At 43.6% G+C, this 23,500-nt stretch overlaps 1 protein-coding gene and 1 long non-coding RNA gene across 7 annotated transcripts in view; one reads left to right on the top strand and one right to left on the bottom strand.

Moving 5' to 3' along the window:
• Positions 1–20,629, bottom strand: part of SLC16A1 (solute carrier family 16 member 1) — a 44,514-nt gene extending 23,885 nt beyond the window's left edge. The window contains exon 1 of one of the 3 annotated variants that reach the window (XM_033198577.1): positions 20,419–20,629. The gene's annotated coding sequence lies outside the window, so the exon portion shown is untranslated. Of the gene's footprint in view, positions 1–584; positions 689–19,660 lie in introns of those variants that run through there. The other 2 variants (XM_033198579.1, XM_033198580.1) reach the window with 2 other exon arrangements.
• Positions 20,630–21,203: 574 nt separating this feature from the next.
• Positions 21,204–23,500, top strand: part of LOC117075839 — a 74,780-nt gene continuing 72,483 nt past the window's right edge. For all 4 annotated transcript variants that reach the window (XR_004434154.1, XR_004434153.1, XR_004434152.1 and 1 more), the window contains exon 1: positions 21,204–21,342. This is a non-coding gene — a long non-coding RNA (uncharacterized LOC117075839). The remainder of the gene's footprint in view (positions 21,343–23,500) is intronic.

The raw sequence follows: 23,500 nt of genomic DNA, 5'->3' as shown, positions 1-23,500 counted from the left end.
GCATAATTTTGATCAAACTGCATATAAAGAATCTTAAAAAATGTAAACCTATCTCTGCAAACTTCCAACTCTCTTTACCTACCCTGCCATTCTGGGAAAATCCTATCCACATTACAAGAAGTTAAATATATTATGCTTATAAGAGAAATTAACAACTTGCTAACTAGAATGCTTAAAGAAGGATTTTAGGCCTATCTTTCAGAATTCTGTTTATGATAATTGATTTTAGATCTTGCTTTTAATTCATATTTATAATCCCTTAAAAAAATCAATATTTTAGTTAATAATTTCCAGTTTTAAACTTTTAGTAGAGACGGGGTTTTACCATGTTGGCCAGGCTGGTCTCGAACTCCTGACCTCGTGATCCATCTGCCTCGGCCTCCCAAAGTGTTGGGATTACAGGCATGAGCCACCGTGCCCGGCCAACATATTTCTTTTTTAAGATAGCAGATCTCCAAAGAACAAGAGTTGGTAAGGATGTGGAGAAAAGGAAACCCATGTACACCGTTGGAGGGAATATAAACTGGTGTAGCTGTTATGGAAAACAATATGAAGATTCTTCAAAAAATTAAAAATACAATTACCATTTTATCTAGCAGTCATACTTCCGGGTATGTATCCAAAGGAACTGAAATCTGGATCTCAAAGAGATTACCTGCACACTCCCATGTTCTTTGCAGCATTTTTCACAATAGCCAAGACATGGAAGCAACATAAATGTTCATCTACGGAGGAACAGATTAAGAAAATGTGGAAAATACATATAACAGAGTATTACTGGCCTTAAGAGAGAAAGAAATCTGGCCGGCCACGGTGGTCACACCTGTAATTCTGGCACTTTGGGAGGCCAAGGCAGGCGGATCACCTGAGCTCAGCCTGTCCAACATGGTGAAACCCTGTTTCTACTAAAAATACAAAAATTAGCCAGTTATGGTGGCACACACCTGTAATCCTAGCTACTTAGGAGGCTAAGGCAGGAGAATTGCTTGAACCTGGGAGGCAGAGGTTGCAATGAGTGGAGATTGCGTCATTGCACTCCAGCCTGGGCGACAAGAGGGAAACTGTCTCAAAAAAAAAAAATCCTGCTACTTGCGACAGCATAGATGGACCTGGAGGACATTTGTTTTTTTTTTTTTTTTTTTTTTTTTTTTTGAGACGGAGTCTCGCTCTGTCGCCCAGGCTAGAGTGCAGTGGCCAGATCTCAGCTCACTGCAAGCTCCACCTCCGGGTTTACGCCATTCTCCTGCCTCAGCCTCCGAGTAGCTGGGATTACAGGCGCCCACCACCTCACCCGGCTAGTTTTTTGTATTTTTTAGTAGAGACGGGTTTCACTGTGTTAGCCAGGATGGTCTCGATCTCCTGACCTTGTGATCCGCCCGTCTCGGCCTCCCAAAGTGCTGGGATTACAGGCTTGAGCCACCGCGCCCGGCTGGAGGACATTTGTTAAGTGTAATAAGCCAGATCCAGAAAGACAAACTTTGAATGATCTCACTTATATGTGGAGTCTAAAATAGTCATAGAAGCAGAGAGTAAAATGGTGATTGCCAGGGCCTGGGAGGAAGGGGAAATGGGAAGGTATTGATTAGAAGGTACAGAATTTCCATAATACAACAAAAGTTTGTTCTGGAGATATACTGTATAATATACGGCCTATGATTAATTAACAAGACTGTATTGAATTCTTAAAAATTTGCTAAAAGTGTAGACCTATGTTAAGTCCTCTAAACACAACAGGAAAAAGCAAAACAAACCACCAAGAAGAACAAATGCAGCAGAAGGAAATTTTGGGAAGTGATTAAATTTATGGTACTGATGGTGATGGTTTCACAGTTGTACACTTATGTCCAAATATATCAAGTTGTATATATTAAATATCTACAGCTTTTTGTATGTCAAACATATTTCCAGGAGGCAGTTCAAAAAAGACAATGACAGTATGCAGCCCAAGATCACAGGAGAAAAATATTAGACATATGTCCAGAAATTCATAAATTTATCTTATTTTTTTCTGAGTTCACTTTCTGTTGTTCATTGTTATTTGTCAGTTGTTTTTTTTGTTTGTTTGTTTTGTTTTTTGAGACAGAGTTCTGCTCTTGTCGCCCAGGCTGGAGTGCAATGGCGTGATCTCGGCTCACTGCAACCTCTGCCTCCCGGGTTCAAGTGATTCTCCTGCTTCAGCCTCCTGAGTAGCTGGGATTACAAGGGTGTGCTACCATGCTGGGCTAATTTTTGTATTATTAGTAGAGAAGGGGTTTCACCATGTTGGCCAGGCTGGTCTCGAACTCCTGATCTCAGGTGATCCACCCGCCTCAGCCTCCCAAAGTGTTAGGATTACAGGCGTTAGCCACCGTGTCCTGCATTTGTCAGCTTTTTAAAATGAGTTATGTATTATTTCTTTCATTATTCTAAATAAAAACTCAGCTTCATACTCCCTCCACTCCCCACCCCTGCCCACCCCCCCGGCCCAAAAAGACAACAAATCTCGAAAGTTTTTGTTCCAAGGCAACCTTAAGCAGAAATGTATTTGGAAAAGGGAGTATTTTAATAGCATTTTCAGATAATTGAGGATGATGGGTGATTTATTTTTATTTTTTTTTTAAAGACAATGTCTCGCTCTGTCACCCAGGCTGGAGTGTAGTGCTGCAGTGGCTCACTGTAGCTCCTGGGCTCAAGTGATCCTCCCACCTCAGCCTCACGAGTAGCTGATATTACAGGCGCGAAACACCAGGCCTGGCTAATTTTTGCATTTTTTTTGTAGAGATTAAGTTTTGCCATGTTTCCCAGGCTGCTCTTGAACTCCTGGGCTGGTTCAAGTGATCCGCCGGCCTCAGCCTCCCAAAGTGCTGGGATTACAGGCGTGAGTCACTGCCTGGCTGCTAGTTTCATGATGATTAGTTATAAGTGAAATCTAAAGACCTCAATCTTGAGAGAGTCTTGAGGTCCTTGAAGGGTCCAAAAAAAAACCACACTTTGAGAATGGCTGTTTTTTAAAATCATTAATTCAATTTGATCGCAAAAGTGACTAAATTGATACCTAATGGTACCTAATGGTTTATTCAGACTGCATATCATCTTGGTGCATTCAACTGAATCAGAATCAGGTTAGACAATGCTTTCTTCAGCACAATGTTTTTTTCAGTAAATTCTGATGTATAACAGGGATGTATTAATTATAGAAAAAAGCTGATCTATATGTATAATGGAAAGGATGGCCACAGATGGTGCAGAATACACTATTTTTCACTGTACATCATTTAGGCTCTATTTAAATAATATATATTTTATACTTTGATAAAAATTATGTACATCTCATTTATTAAAATAATTTTGATCAAGGATGTCAAATTTACTTTTAGTCAGTTAAAAAAGAACACGCAATAATTCTATTATAGAACGAAATAATAATTCACTTTCCTTTACAGGAAAGTTTTTTTTTTTTTTTTTTTGAGACGGAGTCTCGCTGTCACCCAGGCTGGAGTACAGTGGCCGGATCTCAGCTCACTGCAAGCTCCGCCTCCCGGGTTCACACCATTCTCCTGCCTCAGCCTCCCGAGCTGCTGGGACTACAGGCGCCGGCCACCACGCCCAGCTAGTTTTTGTATTTTTTAGTAGAGACGGGGTTTCACCGTGTTAGCCAGGATGGTCTCGATCTCCTGACCTCGTGATCCGCCCGTCTCAGCCTCCCAAAGTGCTGGGATTACAGGCTTGAGCCACTGCGCCCGGCCAGGAAAGTTCTTTAGACAAAATCATGTCCTTTGCAACAACATGGATGAAGATGGTGCCATTATCCTAAGCAAACTAACACAGTAAACCAAATACTTTTCTCACTTGTAAGTGTGAGCTAAACATTGGGTACACATGGACATAAAGATGGGAACAATAGTTACTGGGGAATACAAGATGGGCGAGAAGAGAAGAGGGGCAAAGGGTTGAAAAACGACCTATTGGGTTCTATGCTTACTTCCTGGGTGATGGGTTCAATTGTACTCCAAACCATACCATCATGATATACCTTTGTAAAAAATCTGCACTTGTACCCCAGAATCTAAAATAACAGTTGAATAAATAAATAATGATGTAGTATAAAAAAAGAGTTCTTTGGCTTATCAAGTTTATCTCCTATAGACCTCTTCCCATTTTCTTTTCTTTTTTTTTTTAATTTGAGATAGAGTTTTGCTCTTGTTGCCCAGGCTGGAGTGCAATGGTCCGATCTCGGCTCACCACAACCTCCGCCTCCTGGGTTCAAGTGATTCTCCTACCTCAGCCTCCCGAGTCGCTGGGATTACAGGCATGTGCCACCACACCCGGCTTATTTTGTATTTTTATTAGAGACGGGGTTTCTCCACATTGGTCAGGCCAGTCTCAAACTCCCAACCTTAGGTGATCCGCTCACCTTGGCCTCCCAAAGTGCTGGGATTACAGGCATGAGCCACTGAGACTGGCCCACATTTTCTTGTAGTCCTAAATACCATACGTATTCTTGGAGAGCATTCTCTAAACCAGAAATTTGTCCAAAGTTTTTCCTAACAAGAAAGCTCACAATGCACACTTGTCAGGAGCCTACAGGACCATAAAACATATGAAAGCTAACATTTGTAAGTGTCCTCACCTCTACTGTGATCTACAAAAGCCCTGTTTTTTTTCCAGTAAATATAGCATATGCTAAATTTGTGATGTGATGAAATGGAGAGTGTTTGTAAGATCTCAGGGCCTTTTCACCACCTAAAGTAAGACAGAAGGAGGTTGAGAGGAGGGTTTCTCCAGCATAAACATAAACAATATCCCTTAATTTCCAGCCTTTCTGACACCTCTCTCTGTCCACTGCAGTTCAAGTATGACCCCTTTTTTTTTTGAGATGGAGTTTCGCTCTGGTTGCCCAGGCTAGAGTGCAATGGCATGATCTTGGCTCACTGCAACCTCCACCTTCTGGGTTCCAGCAATTCTCCTGCCTCAGTCCCCCAAGTAGCTGGGATTACAGGCACCTGCCACCATGCCCGGCTAATTTTTGTATTTTTAGTATAGACAGGGTTTTACCATGTTGGCCAGGCTGGTCTCAAACTCCTGACCTCAGGTGATTCGCCTACCTCAGCCTCCCAAAATGCTGGTATTACAGGTGTTAGCCACCTTGTCAGGCCAGTATGATACTTTTCTACCTTGTAAATGACTTTTGGTGAAGAAACTTTGCTAAATATTAGTCCAACTAGAGTCACCTGAGCAAAGCTTCAATGCTGAAATTTTTTGAAAAGGCATAAACAAAGTTGAAGTAACATGAAGGCATGTGGACATAAAGAACCAGCCTCAAGAAATTTCCAGAGAATGGGATTTAACTACCAAATAACATGTATTATAAATATCTCTGGCTTGTTAGGTGAAATGGGTTTAAGTTTTCCTAGACAGCTTCCTGGCAATCAATGTTTCAGCTAACCAGCATTAAGAGCTACTTTTGCTATATCATGAACAAAGCCAGTCAAGCTATTTCAATGAAAAATAAATAAATGGAAAATGTTGGCTTTCTATTTGCAACTTCAACTAAATTTCATTAAGATACAATATGCCCGAGTAAGAATCAGTCTTCACTTGCATTTCCATTTTACTGGGCATATGTTGATATATAATTCCAATTAATTTGACTTGACTTTAATACTCTACAATATCCTAAAATGCTACTATTGTGACCCCAATCCTAATCCTCTCGTATAGTACTTGTTTTAGATATGAGGAGGATTAAAGTAGTATAGAGAACTGATGAAGCTGAACATATTTGTAAATGGGCAAACTAACATGCAAACTTAAAGGTAATGAACATATATATACACACATGCACACATTTGTGTGTGTATATTTACTTATTTAATCTTCTTTTGTCAATCTCAGCCAATGTTATGTTAAATAATCTGTAAGAAAATGACTTACATCATTTTTTCAATCAAATAAGCATGATTTTATTTAGGGAGAATGAGGCTATTCTATAATAAAGGTGGGGGGTATAAAATGGATCACTTACTTTTGGGATAAGTACCCACATCAGTACAACTTTTTTCAAAAGATAGTGACCCATTCGTTTTAAACTGAAAACAGGAATTTTCCAGTGTCTACTAAAAACACTACAGATTAGCCAGGCATGGTGGCACGTGCCTGGAGTCCCAGCTACTCAGGAGAATCTCTTGAACCGGAAAGGCGAAGGCTGCAGTGAGCAGTGAGGAAGAATGGGGTATACTTTGTTAGCTAACAAAGATTTGTAGAAAGGCAACATTTTAGGGTGATATATTGTTTTTGCAATTAAAATTGCAAAATGACTGGGCGCAGTGGCTCATGCCTGTAATCCCAGCACTTTGGGAGGTTGAGGCAGGTGGATCACCTGAGGTCAGGAGTTCGAGACCAGCCTGGCCAACATGGTGAAACCTTGTCTCTACTAAAAATACAAAAATTAGCTGGGCATGGTGGCGGTTGCCTGTAATCGCAGCTTCTCAGGAGGCTGAGGCGGAGAATCACTTGAACCCAGGAGTTGGAGATTGTGGTAAGCCAAGATCGCACCACTGCACTCCAGCCTGGACGACAGTGTGAGACTCCATCTCGAAAAAAAAAAAAAAAAAGATTGCAAACTAAGATTTTAAAAATTACACATGATATTGGCCGGGCGCTCACGCCTGTAATCCCAGCACTTTGGGAGGCCGAGACGGGCGGATCACGAGGTCAGGAGATCGAGACCATCCTGTCTAACATGGTGAAACCCCATCTCTACTAAAATACAAAAAAAATTAGCCAGGCTTGGTGGCGGGCGCCTGTAGTCCCAGCTACTCAGGAGGCTGAGGCAGGAGAATGGCATGAACCCAGGAGGCAGAGCTTGCGGTGAGCTGAGATCGTGCCATTGCACTCCAGCCTGGGCGACACAGCGAGACTCCGTCTCAAAAAAAAAAAAAAAAAAATTACACATCATACAATTGTATCATCATTTTAAAAAGTGTATCAGGATATACACCAAACATTTTGGCGATTCATTGAACAAATCTGAGTGCCTGGAGTAAAGGCAGTGAAAGAGAAAAAGAGATAGACATAAGCCCTGCCCTCATGGAGCTTAGATTCTGGGGAAGAAAGTAAATAGGTTAAACAAATTAATTAAGTATATATGTTCTAATGAGCATACTTAAAATATCACATTGCTGGAGGTTGAGAAGGGGAGATAATATGCTCTTTCCATACAACTATGCTGACTGACTTGTTCTGATGAACATGTATTACTTGATAGTAAAAGAAAATATGGCCAGGTATGGTGGCTCACAACTGTAATCCCAGCACTTTGGAAGGCAGAGGAGGGAGGATCACTTGAGTCCAGGAGTTCAAGACCAGCCTTGGCAACATGGCAAAACCCTGTCTCTACAAAAAATACAAAACATTATACAGCAGTGGTGGCACACACTTGTGGTCCCAGCTACATGGGAGGCTAAGGTGAAAGGATCACTTGAGCCCAGGAGGCGGAAACTGCATGAACCAAGATCATGCCACTGGACCCCACCCTAGGCAACAGAGTGAAATTCTGTCTCGAAAAACAAAGCCCCACAAAGTAGTTGTTTTAAAAGATTACAAGTTATACATATGTGTTATAGAAAAAAAATGTGTGAATAGAAAATAAAATTTACCTGTCATTCTACCATCCTCATTTAAAGTTATTTATATTTTGATGTAAATCCTGACTTCCTTTTATGATAGTCATGCATATGAATAAACATAAATTTGCAATATGTATGTATGTATGTATATGCTGCTTAATAGACATTTTCCATTAATATCAGAAACTTTTTTTTTTTTTTGATGGAGTCTTGCTCTATTGCTGAGGTTGGAGCGAAGTGGTGCAGTCTTGGCTCACTGCAATCCCTGCATCCCAGTTTCAAGTCATTCTCCTACCTAAGCCCCCTGAGTAGCTGGGATTACAGTTGTGCGCTACCACACCTGGCTAATTTTTGTATTTTTAGTAGACATGGGTTTCACCGTGTCGGCTAGACTGGTCTCAATTCAAACTCCTGACCTCAAATGATCTGCCCATCTCGGCCTCCCAAAGTGCTGGGATTACAGGCCTGAGCCACTGCACCTGGTCTTTGGAGACAGGGAGTCTTGCTCTGTCACCCAGGCTGGAGTGCAGTGGCACGATCTCGGCTCACTGAAACCTCTGCCTCCTGAGTTCAAGTGAATCTCTTGCCTTAGCCTCCTAAATAGCTGGGATTACAGGTGCCTGCCACCATGCCCGCCTAATTTTTGTATTTTTAGTAAGGACAGGGTTTCGCCCTGTTGGTCACGGTGGTCTCAAACTCCTGACCTCAGGCCACCTGCTTCAGCATCACAAAGTGCTGGGATTATAGGCATGAGCCACTGTGCCTGGCCAGAAACATTTTTTGTTGTGTTTGTTTTTAAAAAACATGATGCTGTTTTTGAAGAATGGTATTCTAGTCTATGGATGTATTATATTTTAAAACATAACCTACTGTTGGCCGGGCATGGTGGCTCACGCCTATAATCCCAGCACATTGGGAGGCCAAGGCAGGTGGATCACTTGAGGTCAGGAGTTCCAGACCAGCCTGGCCAACATGGTGAAACCCTGTCTCTACTAAAACTACAAAAAAATTAGCTGGGCATGGTGGTAGGTGACTATAATCTTAGCTACTTGGGAGGCTAAGGCCAGAGAATCACTTGAACTCAGGAGGCAGAGGTTGCAGTGGGCCGAGATCACGCCACTGCACTCCAGCCTGTGCGATAGAGCGAGAGAGAGTCAGTTTCAAAAAAAAAAAAAGAACCAAAACAAAAACAAAAACCGAAAAACAAAGAAAAACGAAGTTTGCCACTATTCTCATTACAAGTCAATGATAGTAAGGTTTATTTTAAGATACACAATAAACAGTATCTACATTTTTCCTATATTAAAAGTTCACAAAGGAACTGATATCAGATGAAAAAAATGTGACTAACTCTCCAGTATTAACAGCACTGTGGGTTATTTAGGTCTGAGCCATAAGATTATTGGGTAAAAGTTGGACAGCTGCTCAAAAGTAGTGGCAAATTCATTTTTACTTTTCACGGCGAATCCCTGACTTCAAGAGTATTTTCCCAACCAATTTGGCACCTGGGCTAATTCTCAAAGTTACCCAACAGAGAGGCTAAAATACTATAAGTCTGTAATACAGTGCAAAAAAAATAGCATAATTAAAACAAAAATCATGAAATCCAGTTACTTTAGTTCTCTTTAATATTGGGGCTAAAGGATAAGTGTACTCACTTACAGGGTAAGGAGGCAGATGAGGATATTCAGAGATTAGAAAATATCTTCTGTGGATATGGCAAAGCTTTAAGAGAAGTTAGCAGAACCAATTCTTTATTACTGTTAAAAGTTACTACCGTTAAAAGTATTCTTACAATTTTTCTTTTCCGTGATACTTTTTAAATTTTTTTTGAGACAGAGTCTCACTCTATCACCAGCTAATTTTTGTATTTTTAGTAGAGATGGGGTTTCACTATGTTGGCCAGGATGGTCTCCATCCCCTGACCTTGTGATCTGCCTGCCTCAGCCTCCCAAAGTGCTGGGATTACAGGCCTGAGCCACTGTGCCTGGCCTCCTTGATCCTGTTGTATCATTAATGCTTCTCATATTTATTAGTAGAGATTGAGGCTATATTTTGTCTCATAAGACGGAAAGGAAAAAAGAAGAGATATTCTGATAAGGCTCACTGTAAGAGTTGGACATAGAGGAGGGTACGGTAATATCCTTACTATTTTTCTGAATACAACTTGCCACATGGAGATAATTCATTCCATGACATTATTCAATGCTCCTTAGGTAGTACCTTGAAAACTCTACATAAGTTGTATGTGTATTTCTTTCTTTGTAAACAATATTTCCCTACTAATTTTAGCTGTGTGCTTTTAGATCATGAATTAAGGGGAGAGGTTATTTTTCTACTTAAAAAAAAAAAATCCCTTTATCTTATCATAGGCCTGATCCGGTGGCTCATGCCTGTAATCGCAGCACTTTGGGAGGTCCAGGTGGGTGGATGTCAAGGTCAGGAGATCAAAACCATCCAGGCTAACACGGTGAATACCCATCTCTACTTAAAAAAAAAAAAATACAAAAAATTAGCAGGGCGTGGTGGTGGGCACCTGTAGTCCCAGCTACACAGGAGGGTGAGACAGGAGAATGGCGTGAACCCGGGAGTCGGAGGTTGCAGTGAGCCGAGATCGCACCACTGCACTCCAGCCTGGGGGACAGAGAGAGACTCTGTCTAAAAAAAAAAAAAAATCACTGTATCTCAACCAAATGTTAGCATTAGATGAACTTCAGGTAATCTACTTTTCCCAGTTTTTGAGAAGTAGAGAAAAATATGAAACCAGAAAAAACACCTTTCAGTGATGTAATGCTTTCTGGATCTAGTGCCCTCTACAGTCAAAGAAGCAGAAAAGTTTTTGTTTTGTTTCGTTTTGTTTGTTTTTCTTGAGAGGGAGTCTCCCTCTGTCACCCAGGCTGTAGTGCAGTGGCAGGATCTCGGCTCACTGCAACCTGCGCCTCCTGGGCTCAAGCAATTCTCCTGCCTCAGCCTCTCAAGTAGCTGGGATTACAAGCATGCACCACCACGCCCAGCTATTTTTTGTATTTTTAGTAGAAAGGGGTTTCGCCATGTTGGTCAGACTGATCTCGAACTCCTGACCTCAGGTGATCCACCCACCTCAGCCTCCCAAAATGCAGGGATTACAGGTGGGAGCCTCCGCGCCTGGCTGTTTTGTTTTTTAAAGAAAAAAAAAACTGGCCGGGCGCCGTGGCTCAAGCCTGTAATCCCAGCACTTTGGGAGGCCGAGACGGGCGGATCACGAGGTCAGGAGATGGAGACCATCCTGGCTAACACGGTGAAACCCTGTCTCTACTAAAAATACAAAAAACTAGCCGGGCGAGGTGGCGGCGCCTGTAGTCCCAGCTACTCGGGAGGCTGAGGCAGGAAAATGGCGTGAACCCAGGAGGCGGAGCTTGCAGTGAGCTGAGATCCGGCCACTGCACTCCAGCCTGGGTGACAGAGCGAGACTCCGTCTCAAAAAATAAATAAATAAATAAATTAAATAAATAAATAAATAAATAAAATTATTAACACATAACCTACCCTGTTCCAGAATTTGAAGAAGAAATGTACTGGCTGGATTGAAGTTACAAAGTTACAAAGGCTAAGGCAAGAGAATTGCTTTTTTTTTTGTTTGTTTGAGACGGAGTCTTGCTCCGCCGCCCAGGCTGGAGTGCAGTGGCCGGCTCTCAGCTCACTGCAAGCTCCGCCTCCCGGCTTCACGCCATTCTCCTGTCTCAGCCTCCCGAGTAGCTGGGACTACAGGCGCCCGCCTCGTCGCCCGGCTAGTTTTTTGTATTTTTTAGTAGAGACGGGGTTTCGCCGTATTAGCCAGGATGGTCTCGATCTCCTGACCTCGTGATCCGCCCGTCTCGGCCTCCCAAAGTGCTGGGATTACAGGCTTGAGCCACCGCGCCCGGCCGAGAATTGCTTGAACCCAGGAGGCAGAGGTTGCAAGTGAGCCAACATCGCACCATTGTACTCCAGCTTGGGCAATGAGAGCGAAACTCTATCTCAGGAAAAAAAAAGACAAAAATTCACGTGATCTGAAGAGAAACACAGAGTATACCATTCGCAAATGTTTACTTGCAAAGCTTTTTGGGAAGATACTTGCAGACATTAAAGATGTATCAAAGTCAGCATTATTACCTCAAAACAGCACCATTAAATAGCCTTTTTAATTGCTAACAATATAAATCTTAGACTATGCTGCCATTAAGATAATTGTCAGTTCTTTTATTAGAAATATACATTTCTTTTTTTGAGGCGGAGTCTAGACTACAATATACAATTTTCTTTTTCTTTCTTTCTTTTTTTTTTTTGAGACAGAGTCTTGCTCAGTCGCCCAGGCTGGAGTGCAATGGTGCGATCTGGGCTCACTGCAACCACCGTCTCCTGGGTTCAAGTAGTTCTCCTGCCTCAGCCTCCCAAGTAGCTGGTATTACAGGCACCCGCCATCATGCCTGGCTAATTTTTGTATTTTTGTAGAGATGGGGTTTCATCATGTTGGCCAGGCTGGTCTTGAACTCCTGACCTTGGATGATATGTCTGCCTGGGCCTCCCAAAGTGCTGGGATTATGGGCGTGTCCCACTGTGCTGGCCAATATACAATTTTCAAATGAGTGTTTTATTTTATTTTATTATTTTTTTTTGAGACGGAGTCTCGCCCTGTTGCCCAGGCTGGAGTGCAGTGGTGCGATCTCCACCTCCTGGGTTCACGCCATTCTCCTGCCTCAGCCTCCCGAGTAGCTGGGACTATAGGCGCCCACCACCATGCCCGGTTAATTTTTTCTATTTTTAGTAGTAAAATTTTTGTATTTTTAGTAGTAGAGATGGGATTTCGCTGTGTTAGCCGGGATGGTCTCGATCTCCTGACCTTGTGATCCGCCCACCTCGGATTCCCCAAGTGCTGGGACTACAGGCGTGAGCCATTGCTCCCAGCCCATGAGTGTTTAATTTTCACGGAAACTACAGTAATTTTTAAACCATATCCTTCCTTCTATTCCATCAAGTTTTCTAGGTAAAAGAGTAAATACTGGCCGGGCGCGGTGGCTCAAGCACGTAATCCCAGCACTTTGGGAGGCCGAGATGGGCGGATCACGAGGTCAGGAGATCGAGACCATCCTGGCTAACACGGTGAAACCCCGTCTCTACTAAAAAATACAAAAAACTAGCCGGGCGAGGTGGCGGGCGCCTGTAGTCCCAGCTACTCGGGGGGCTGAGGCAGGAGAATGGCGTGAACCCGGGAGGCGGACCTTGCAGTGAGCCGAGATCCGGCCACTGCACTCCAGCCTGGGCAACAGAGCGAGACTCCCTCTCAAAAAAAAAAAAAAGGCCGGGCGCGGTGGCTCAAGCCTGTAATCCCAGCACTTTGGGAGGCCGAGACGGGCGGATCACGAGGTCAGGAGATCGAGACCATCCTGGCTAACACGGTGAAACCCCGTCTCTACTAAAAAATACAAAAAAAAACCAGCCGGGCGAGGTGGCGGGCGCCTGTGGTCCCAGCTACTCGGGAGGCTGAGGCAGGAGAATGTCGTGAACCCGGAGGCGGAGCTTGCAGTGAGCTGAGATCCGGCCACTGCACTCCAGACCGGGCGACAGAGCAAGACTCCGTCTCAAAAAAAAAAAAAAAAGAGTAAATACTAACAACAGCATCATACAACACAACAGACTGAAGTAAGGATGTGCATTTCTAATTTCCAGGGCAGGTATTTCAGACTTTAGGTTCATCAACCTCTTTTTTCCAATTGAGCAAAATAAAGGCCTGCACTAATAGTGACCTGTTGAAGACAAGGTATGAAGCAATTTTAAGTACATTTGAGGTTGTGAACACACCCAAAACAGGACAAGAAAATCCCTCAAGTCTGTGAAGACACCCAATGTTCCATTTAACTTACAGCACTTAAGATGAACTCCTCTGGAAACATAAACATATACCTCTTGAATACAAAGGAAAATTATTATTATTATTATTTTGAGATGGAGTTTCGTTCTTGCTGCCCAGGCTGGAAAGCAACGGCACAATCTTGGCTCACTGCAACCTCCGCCTCTCAGGTTCGAGCGATTCTCCTGCCTCAGCCTCCCGACTAGCTGGGATTACAAGCATGCATCACCATGCCTGGCTAATTTTGTATGTTTAGTAGAGACGGGGTTTCTCCGTGTTGGTCAAGCTGGTCTCGAACTTCCAAACTCAGGTGATCCACCCGCCTTGGCCTCCCAAAGTGCTGGGATTACAGACATGAGCCACCACGCCCAGCCTCAAAGGAAAATTATTATGCCTTAATTTGTGAAAATCATTTTATTCTCTCTTAGCATATACACAAATATTTTGTTCCCTCTCATTGTGATGTCAGAATTTATGATGATTAGTAAATAAAACAAAGTCAATAACGAAGGAATGTCATCATGATTCTGTAAAATCCTGTGACATCAGCATCTGTGTGCTGTGTTGCTTCATAGGTTCTGGCTAACTTCATTCTAACCTTGGAACAGAAGTAAAGAAGTTAGGAGCAGGGGTCCTTAGACTCTTTGGTGCCAGGGATTCCTACAGAACCCTTGTCAGAATGTTTTCTTTTTTTAATATAATTTTATTTTTTTCTTAAACAAATAGAGACAGGGTTTCGCCATGCTGCCCAGTCTGCTTTTGAACTCCTGGGCTCAAGTGATCCACTGACCTCAGCCTCCCAAAGTGCTGGGATTACAGGCGTGAGCCAGCGTGCCCAGCCAGAATAATGTTTTTAATGCACAAAATAAAATGCAAAGATAGAACTGTCAAAACACTTTAACTGGAATTAACAATGTGCTTTTAAAAAATAAAATAAGATACGGCAGTGGGTCTAATAACCACAGTAATTTTGAGGTAGTGATAAGCTTAAACAATTTCAAGATAGCTATAACAGCTGCATTATGATATGAAGTACATGATTTCTGTTGGTGACAAAGTCACAGGTACTGCTAATACAACCATGCGTTTGTTGCCTATATTCATATTTGAATGAAATTCCAAGTTTTAATTAGAGATTAATGAAAAGATGTAATATTTTTCCCCCAAACAAGTTTACAGACCCCCCGAATTCAATAGACCTTGGGGAATCAATATGCAGACCCAGGATAAAAACCTCTCATACGGGAAGAGAAGAGTAGGTCAATAAAGTAAAAACATAAGTTTTGGTTCCCAAAACTCGAAAAGACAAATTATAAAGGCCCTATTACTCTCCAAAATAGTCTAACACACCAGAGCAGTGTACAGATTTTCATTCATTCAATAATCTTCAAAAGGTTTGTATAGGAAGAGCAAAATCAGAGGGAGGACATATTTTTCAACCAATGATCAAAATATATAGCTTATAATATCAGTACATTTTGAGGAAATTCTCCTATACAAAGGCTAAGTCATTGTAATTAAGTCAGATTCCAGCAATATCATGAGTTGTGATTAGCAACATGATAGTGTAGATAACCAACAGAATTGGATCTTACTCTGCAAGACAAATGGTCAGTGACACCCTTCAATGGTTCAGCCCATGCAGCTGCCTCACTGGTGTAGTGGATGTGAACCCTTCCTTCCTATCATTGTGCATACTGTGATCCCAGAAGATTGTTATTGCTGGACAGGTGGCGTAGCTCACACCTGTAATCCCAGCACTTTGGGATGCCAAGGCAGGAGGATGGCTTGGGGCCAGGAGTTTGAGATCAGCCTGGGCAACACAGACCCTATCACAGACCCTATCACTAAAAAAATGTTTAAACAAATTAGCTGAGCATTATGGCCCATGCCTGTAGTCCTAGCTACTCAAAAGGCTGAGGTGGCTCTGCTTGAGCCCAGGAGTTAGAGGCTGCAGTGAACCATGATGGTTTCACTGTACTCCAGCCTGGGCAACAGAGTGATTTTATAAAATTTTAAAGTATAAATTCATAGATTTATAACTTATATACTCTTCTCAGGATGACACTAGGAACCAAACATGCCACCTAAACTAGTCCTCCCATTCATTGTAAAAATCTGCTGTAACACTCCCTCCCTGCAAAGAGAAAAATATATAAACAAGGTAGCAGTATTACAAATGAAAAGTGGGGGGTTGGACAAGAAATAACAAAAGCGATGAGGGATTGGCAGAAACTGCATGTGGTAGGGCAGGGGGGCCTACTAGGAGAAATATTAAGATGATTCAGAGGTTTTAAGCCTGGCTACCTTCAAGAATGGTAGAATCAGAAGAAAAAAAACTAGGTTTGGAGATGAAGGAAACTTGAGAACAGGCAGAGATAATGAGCTTTAAGTGACATATTAAGTTTGAAATGCCCAGGAAGCAACTAGAAAAGCAGATCATCAATAAGAGTGTTCAATCCCTGTCCTTGAGGAACTTACAATCTGGAATCCTTTTATAGCTAGAGATTTGGATTTAGTAGTGATTCTACTAGATACTCCCTAAAAGCTGTGGGAACAGCAAAGTCCTCCAAGAAAGAGCATGAAAGTCCAAAAGAAACGCCATCAATTTAAGGACAAAATTTTTAAATATTCTAAATACTAAAAGCCATTTGAAATGTTAACATCAAGTGCTAAAAACACTTTTACAACTTAAAATAGTGGCCTTTTAAGAGGCCATACCTCGATACATTTAAATACATTTCCAGAAAAAGACAGTGTCAATAACATACCATATTGTATTAAAACATAAACTTTAACTTGTCCTTCCTATTCAAATTGTACCTCTCTTTATAGAGGTATTCTAGTTAAATTAAAAATAAATGGTAGAATTAAAGCCATAATTATTTCCACTTGCAAACCACTAGTGAAATAATGAAAACAGGCTATTAATGTAGTAGAAAAAGGGATAACCAAATATATGCCTCTTGAAGGAAGTACACAGCAATATCTAAGAATTATACTTGTCCTCTCCCCCAACACTCCCACTCAGAAATCAAACCTGAACTAAATTTGTTCAGTCTTCAATCTAGCTACCAATTTACAGCAATACAAAGGATAGAGGGACATATTAAACTAGGACATGTGAAATCTATACCTGAGGGACATATTCATCAACATTCAGGATGAGAGAAACTGGAGGAAAAATGGCCTGGTTCCTTCAACAAATATTAGGTTGGTGCAAATGTCATTGTGGTTTTTAAATTGCCATTAAAAGTAATGGCAAAAACCACAATGACGTTTGCACCAACCTTACAAGGAAAATACATTATAAGGAAAATAATTAAGATGAGGGAACCTATAGATTAAAAAGTTTAAGAGACATCCCAAACAAACGTAATACGTTACCTTGTTTGGATCCCAAATCAAACCAACCAATTATTTAAAAACAACTGAGGAATATTTGAATACTGACTGGATATTTGGTGATGTTAATTTTTAAAGGCAGGGTAATGGCATTGTGGTTATGATTTTCTCAAGAGTTATCTTTCAGATAGCTATATTGAAATAAAACAAATGAAATCATTTGCAGAATTTGCTTCACAGTAATCCCGTAGGGTCTGGGGAAATTAGGGGAAGAGATAAATCATGTCGCTCAATTCTTTGTGTTTTGAAATTTTCCATACTTAAATGTTCAAAAGGGAAAAAAGAAAAACACCATTCTCAGGTGGTGCCAACAAAAACTGAAAACAACAGTTTGAATTTTGTCTCCAAGCTTTACAAGCTGAGCAGCCCTGGTCTAGTCACGCAACTTCTTAGTGTCCCTGTTGGTTAAACGGAGACAAACAAATACCACCTAATAAACTCATATTCGTTCAAGCCAGAAAGGATATAAGGATATAACATGTTGAACGTTATATCCTTAACGTCTTTGACTTTCCCAGTCTCCCACATCCGGTCTCCACCAAATTCTGTCTGTTTCTCTACCAAATCCTGTCTTGTCCATCACTGTGGTCTCACACCACTCCAATGCCTCCTTTCAGCCTGTTTTCCACATTGCATACAAAGTGGTGTTCCTAAAACGCAAAATCCAATCAGGTTATCCCCAGCCCCACTGAAAATCCTTTTTTCTTTTTTTGAGACAGTCTTGCTCTGTTGCCTGAGCTGAGCTGAAGTGCAGTGGTGCGATCTCAGTTTTCATTGCAGCCTCCACCTCCTGGGTTCAAGCAGTTCTCCTGTATCAGCCTCCCAAGTAGCTGGGATTACAGAAGCACGCCACCACACCCAGCTAATTATTTGTATTGTATTTTTAATAGAGACAGGGTTTCACCATGTTGGCCAGGCTGGTCCTGAACTCCTGACCTCAAGTGATCCACCTGCCTCCGCCTCCCAAAGTGTTGGGATTACAGGCGTGAGTCACCAGTGCCCAGCTTGAAAATCCTTAAACTGCTTTCAACCAGCTTCAAGATAAGAGCCTTCTTTAAATTTTTTTACCCTCCTTGATTCCTTAAAAATTCCTTTAAATTTTTTACCCTCCTTGATTCCTTAAAATGGCTTACAAGGCCCTCCATTTTCTCATACTATCTCTTCAACTTCTATCTCTTTCTATTCTCTTAGACTTTTTTATGCTTTAGCTTTGGTAAAATTATTTCAGCTCTTGCATTACACCCTGTACCTCTAAGTGTAGCTTCAGTGTTCATGTCTGGAATGTTCTTTCCACCCATCATCACTGCCTTGCCTGGCTAGCTCTTTCATCCTTGAAGTCTCAGGTTAAACAGTATTTCCTCAGAGAGGTCTACCCAAATTGCTTCTATACTAAGTTGGGTGTCTTCTCACACCTACACAATACAGTATTTGTTCCTACAGGAACCTGTACTTACCCTAGTATAACAGTCCCTACTTGTTTGTAAAGAGTATGTGCTGTGGCAATTATATATTTATCTGTTTTCCAGCTAGACTATAACTCTAGGAGGGCAAGCGGTGAAATTTGTTCACTGCTGAATCCTAAGTCTCTCATGGTGCCTGGTAGGCAATAACAAACTGAACATACAAAATTCACAACAATCTGGACTGTTTTCCTCATACCCAAGTTTCATCTTCCTAGTCCTCTCAACTGCAACAAAAACAAGACAGCTATGAAGGCATTTACACAGAGACCTTAATCTTGCATAGGACTGAGCATTGTAAAGTGAATTGAAAACACGATGGGAATGCAGAACATAAGGAGTTGAGAAATCTATTTTCAGGCTGAGATAATTTGTATCCTAATTTACAATCTAAAGAAAACTCAGGAGTGCCAATCTAACAAAAATGAGTTCAATGACACACATAGTTCCCACCAAACCATAACAAGTTTTCAGACCTAAGATGTTAGATCATTTAATCCCTCCAGCCTCGGTTTCCTTATGTGTAAAACAAGGGATCCTTATCAGCTGGTCATTAGGATCCTTTCCAGGGCTAATATATGCCCTAATATTTGAAGGCTAAAAGATGTAAATTAGTGAAACACTAATCATTTGTTTTCATCCTATAGTGATGATTTTTTTCCTTTTTAATCTGTTTAAGGACATTACAGCTTACCCCGTTAAGCACAACTAAACCTTCAAATCTATTCAGCTATAAAAATCTTACAAAATGCTCCTCAGATCAACTTGCATATTTCACAAAGGTAACTGCAATCTGATGAAATAACAGCATCTACCTAAACCCAAAATGAATTACTGAAATATATTCAACTTCTGTGTAAATAATAAATCTTACTACGTGTTTTCAGTGCTAAATATCTTGAATTGCTGGTCATTTCTATAGCAATCTGCAGGCAAAGTTGTGCCCCAGGGTGTAAGACTTGCATTTACGAGTACTATTTAACACCTAACTAAAAAACTGAAGATACATAGTCTTTGCATCACCTCACCGGTCTGGTGGTTGAGATAAAAAAATTGTTGAAACCAGAGTAATTTTTGAAAAAAAAAAAATCAAAACAAGTTATAGTAAGTTACGGTAAATAAAGTAGCGTGTAAACATTTCACTGTTATCAGTAGCAGCCCAGTTTCTAATCAGCCACTGGAAACCCAAGGAAAGACTAAAGTAGTGACAAGTTTGTCTCCTGGTTTAGATTAGTTTTGGCAACTGCTTGTTCCATCAAAAAGTCACGACAAAGTAATAAAATGTTAAAACACATGCTGAAAAAAAAAAAAAAAAGACATACTTGGAACAAAAAGCTTGCATCGGACCAAGTGTAAACGCTATCCTCCAGATTTCTCTCAACAGGGCCGCCTTAAGTCCATGAGTAGAAGGGCGCTGCGGCGGACGCTGGCAGCCACAGGTTGAATGACAAAGAGCCCCCGTCAGCACCACTCCCAGGAGTCTGCGGGCTGCCCCGTCCCCTCCGCAAAGTCTACTCGAACCCTGCAGTCACGCCTTGGCTGTGGGGAATGCGGCTCTCCGCAGCACTCTCGCAAGTCACCACGTGGGGCAAGAATCGGGGGACCAAGAAGGTTGGGGCGGACAATGTCACAAATCATAAATAATTCCTGCCCCGAGTCCCTTCCCTTGGAACAGAAGCGGCCAGGAGAGTCTGGAGGTACCACGTGAAGCAGCCTCATGTTATCCCTTTTCCAGATCAAAGCATCTCTCGAGGAGCCTACTGAAGACTTAGAGGGGAAGGGACTTCCCCAACGTCACCGGGCACTACGACCCAACTCCTCGGCCAGGCCAGGGGCCGGCATATGACCACGAGGCCCGCGGCTCGGCTGAGAGGCGCTGTCCCCAGCGCCTCAAGGTCTCCTTCACCAGCACTGCAGTCCGAGGCCACGCGGCTGCCTGTGACCACGATGCCCTCTGCTGGGCCCCCTCCCTCCCCCAGAGACAAAGTCTCCCAACCCTGGAGGTCCCCTCCGACCCCACCAGGGCAGCGAGGGCACTGTGGGGTCCGCGCCGCGTGCCGCCGGCTGTTACCCAACTAACCGTTATAAGCGCAGATCGCACCGCCGAGCGTGTGCGTGACGTGGTGGCGCGGGGTGGAGTTCCACTGGGCCCAGGGTCCGACTCCCGTCCTTCGCTCGCTGCCTCGTTTACTTGTTCCAGCACCTACGCAGCCAGCCAGTCACGTAGCAGCTCACCACTTTGTCTGGTCGGGCCGGCGAGGCTGCCTTATAACCCGCCGGGGCCCGAGCATGCGCACAGGGGGCGGAGTCGTTTCTCCCGGCCGCCGCCCCCTCCCCTCCACACAGACACCCGAACTGTAGCCCGCATCTCCACACGCTCTCAGCCGCGCGCGCCCTCTAGCTCGCCCGCGCGCGCCGGCGCCCCCCTCCCCGCCACGTGACCGGCGTCCCAGTCCGACCCGCGCGCTGCGCCCCTGCAGAGCGACGCGGAGCTATCGCACCCTGCCAGACTCGCCCCTTGGTCCCTGTCTGACGAGCTCTAGGCAACCTGCCCTCGTTCGGAACACAAATGTCGGTCTCACCCCTCAGTTTCTGCCAGAGAAAAAGGAAAAGTCACCTAGAGGCCTGACCCTGACGGGTGGGGGGAGACGAGCGCGCGGAGTAGCGGGAAGCGACTGAGGAGCGGGGACTGGGCAACGTTTGAATGGATGCGGGTGCCGCTGGCACCCGGGAAGACGCCGGGGGCCGGCGCTGTGGAGCCGGGCACGGGCTGGGATGTGTTCGGATTCCATTCCGGGCCTGACACCAGTTCAGTGACCTTGGAAAGTTCCCCAACCCTCTGGGCCTGTTTCCTCCCTCTGAAGTGGCGACAGTAACAGAACCGACCTCGTAGGCTCATGGGGAGGCCCTGAAGGGAGAACCCATGCAACTTGCCACCACAGAGCCAGGCCCGCGGCGGTTGGCGCCTGGTGGGTATTAAAGACGAGTCGGGAAAGAAGAGCAGGTAAGAGGGTGGGGAGACTGGCGGGTGGGTTGAGGTGTGCACCGCGGCCACGTGGAGAAGCGGGAACGCAGGGGCCGGACGCCTATGGACGATGCGTGTGTGGGGCCGGAGAGAATCGTGGCAGGCGGCGCTGGGGCTGATGCGCCTCACCCGGATTAGCCTCTGTAATCCTCACAGCCCCGTGAAGTGGGCGCTGCCGTGAACATTTTGTAAATAAGGGACCCGAGGCTCAGAGAGGTGTAGTAACTTTCCAGACGGCCCAGCTTGTCAGCGGCCAGCATTTGAAGTCACACCCCGGAGCCTGTTTTTATCGTAATAGCCGCTTTGACCGGATAACCAACGTGTGTGTTGAAGTGATCAGATAACCATGGAGTGTCTCTGATGTCCAGGACTTTTGAGAAATACCAAAAAAGTATGAGGCAAGGCCCCTGCCTTCAAAAAGCTTGCAAGTTTTTGGGGGAGACTGAGTCAGGCACAAATTAACCAACATCTGTTGAGCACTTGCTGCTTGCCAGGACCTTGCCCTTCCCTCGTGTCTTCCTCCCTTCCAGGACTCACCCCCTCACTTACCCTCCCCCTCAATTCTCACAGCAACCCGGGGAGGTAGGCCTTATGGTTTCTGTTTTGCAAATGAAGAGCTTGAGATTGAAGAAGAGTACAGATTGGAGAATCAGGTCCTGAGAGGTCCTATGTGCTTTCCAATAACAGTTCAGTGTGTTAGAAGACAGTATGGCATCCACGGCCAAGTACTACTAGTAATTCAGTAATTGCTTTTTACAGAAGGGAAGGCATTTCGGGTCATTGGGGCAGCCAGGACTTACAAGAGCAGTGCTAGGGTGGCAGCAACATTCAGGTAGATGGTAAGCAGAATTAAGTTAGAGAGACAGGATCCTGAGTCTGGTTTAGATGTACATTTATAAGGCCCTGTTCTATGGAATGTAGTGAGAAGTGGTTAAATAAGATGAATCTCAGGAAACCTCAAAAGCAGGCTTATAGAGCCCCATAGGGTGGTAGATTGACAATATAGACTTGAAAGCCAGATCTGTTGAGTTCCAAATTTGATTCTTGCACTTACCAGCTCTATGTCTTCAGGCAAGTCATTTTACCTTTCCAAGCCTGACTCCCAACTCTGTAAAACAAGGATAATACCTACCTCAGGGTTATTATGATAATAAAACTAGTATTTATTGCAGGCTGGCGTGGTGGCTGAAGCCTGTAATCCCAGCACTTTGGGAGGCTGAGGTGGGCGGATCACTTGAGGCCAGGATTTTGAGACCAGCCTGGCCAACATGGTGAAACCCTGCCAATATTAAAAATAGAAAAATTAGCCACGCGTAATGGCACACACCTTGTAGTACTAGCTACTCAGGAAGTTGAGACAGGAGAATTGTTTGAACCCATGAGGCAGAGATTACAGTGAGCCAAGATCTCACCATTGTACTCCAGCCTGGGCAACAGAGTGAGATTCCATCTAAAAACAAAACAAAACAAAACAAAACAAAAAAAACCACGAGGTGGACAGATCATGAGGTCAGGAGTTCGACACCAGCCTGGCTAATATGGTGAAACCCTGTCTCTGCTTAAAATACAAAAAGTAGCCGGGTGTAGTGGCACGCGCCTGTATTCCCAGCTACTTGGGAGGCTAAGGCAGAAGAATCGCTTGAACCCAGGAGGTGGAGGTTGCAGTGAGCGGAGATGGTGCCACTGCACTCCAGCCTGTCCAGCCTGGGCAACAGAGTGAGACTCTGTCTCAAAAGAAAAGAAAAATTAGTATTTATTTTGCAATGTCTTACCATATAGAAAACACTACATGAAACCTAACCCTAAAGATTAACCCTAGAGGCCCTTCCCTTGAATAGACCCCAAGGAGGCTCTGAGAGGGGCCTTAACAGGATCCCTCTGAGAGGGGTTCAACAGGATCATACTTTGTGTTGTATTGCAGTTTTGTACTCCTATCCTTGAAGATAGATAGTCATCAAAATATAGATACCTCAGGCCCTACAAAACCTGGATCTGCCTTAATAGATTTTAGTGTTGTGAAAGGCCGGGTGCAGTGGCTCAAGCCTGTAATTCCAGCACTTTGGGAGGCCGAGACGGGCGGATCACGAGGTCAGGAGATCGAGACCATCCTGGCTAACACGGTGAAACCCCGTCTCTA

Source organism: Trachypithecus francoisi, unplaced genomic scaffold (genome assembly GCF_009764315.1).
Source record: "Trachypithecus francoisi isolate TF-2019V2 unplaced genomic scaffold, Tfra_2.0 Lachesis_group5, whole genome shotgun sequence".
Lineage (NCBI taxonomy): Eukaryota > Metazoa > Chordata > Mammalia > Primates > Cercopithecidae > Trachypithecus > Trachypithecus francoisi.
This window is presented reverse-complemented; position numbering and strand designations above follow the sequence as displayed.